The sequence below is a fragment of the Apis dorsata genome, unplaced genomic scaffold (genome assembly GCF_000469605.1).
Source record: "Apis dorsata unplaced genomic scaffold, Apis dorsata 1.3 scaffold_97, whole genome shotgun sequence".
NCBI lineage: Eukaryota > Metazoa > Arthropoda > Insecta > Hymenoptera > Apidae > Apis > Apis dorsata.
Window position 1 is genome coordinate 157448 of NW_006263395.1, and position 1542 is coordinate 158989.

The 1542-nt window shown below is 39.2% G+C and overlaps 1 long non-coding RNA gene across 1 annotated transcript in view; it reads left to right on the top strand.

Annotated features, from left to right (window-relative positions):
• The window catches only part of LOC116185095, a 19093-nt gene that overhangs the window by 10524 nt on the left and 7027 nt on the right, over positions 1-1542 (top strand). The gene's annotated exons all lie outside the window — the stretch shown is intronic.

Here is a 1542-nt window from a genome sequence, read left to right on the forward strand (position 1 = left end):
ACTATTTTAACACTTTATTTCCCAACTCCAGCCTTCTCCTCTCTCCTTCCCAATCGCTATAATCGCTTCTCTGCAATCGCTTCTCTCTTCGCTTCTATCCACGCGCGCTAAAAGAATATTTCACTGCCAAACAAGCTCCATTATATTCCCTCCATTATATTCTTTCAAGCTGGAGAATAATGCTTGGCGCACGTGTACAGACGTAGAAAATAATCACACGGATGTATCGGTCGTAAATGGTTCGGAATCGTGTGCTTCGGAGCGATGGTGCAAAATGGTAGAATCGTAATCGTGTCCATAATTCTTGCTCGCTAATGCGTTTGCGCCGTTGTTGTTAGATTTTCAGCAACACTGTCTACTTTCCTCGATAAAACGCGCGGTTCGAAGGGAATGCTTCCAAGGTGGAATCGAACCCTCTCCTCTTTTCTCCTTCTCCTCCTCCTCTTCTTCGATTCATCTATTCAAATCGGTTTGGCCACGATTATAAGGCCGTGGATGCGTGGATGTGTTGTTGTGCATTGCACGCCTACACGCTTCTAACCCGTTCAATTCGCCTCGAACAAACCACGGCGGTGAAGATCAACGCGCGACTCGTGTCTTATGCGCCTCTCATAATCGCGGACGGCGACTCGTTACACCCACGAGGAATCATCTTCGCCAAGAGATCGCCTCTTTCTTTTCTCTTCTCTTTCGACGATCAAGAATTAGAATCTTTGAGAATCGTATGGATCTTACCTCTTTCTTTTTCTCTCTCTCCTCGAGAAACAGGAGAATTCGAGATTTGTTTTTATTGATTTTTTAGGTAATTTCATTTATTATAACTTTGACAGATGACGAGAAGGCTTTCTTCTTCTTCCCTCTCTCCTTCTCTCTCTCTCTCTCTCTCTCTCTCGCGGTGAAATCGATCGAATAGAATCTTCTAGAATCATAGAAGAGCCTTCTTATAGTATTTCATTTTTCATATTTTATTCCAAGTAATTTCATTTATAACTTTTAAGGCAGGTGTTAAGATTCGTTCTTGGTAATTGGAAGATAATTATCGAGTTGTGTGTGAATTTATATTTTTGAAGGATAATAATTATTTCTCGCGTAAAATGAATTACGCGTTTTAAGTTGTTTAGGCTTCTTTTCTCATTTAAAGTAGGATAAATTAAGAATAAGAAGAGGAGATTAAAAAAAAAAAAAAAAAAAAGGAAGGATCGCAAGTTATATTAACGTGGTCTGTATCAGCGGTAACCTCGTTTCCATTTTCATCGAGACATGCCTTACACGAGCTTCGCAAGATACATTATTATCGGCATACTGTGTTAGACGGATAAATCGCTATTATTTTATCTCAATATTCCATCATTAAACTAATCACCATAAACTTAACTATCGCTTTATAACGTCGTAACATTACCACTTTATTGCCGCAACATCACGATCTCCACCCGTTTAAACTCTCTCCAGAGGGAACAATATTACAATTCTCGTTACTACTATCTTATCGCTAACGTTCGTCATTTTCCAATATGTGCATCTTTATATATATATATATAT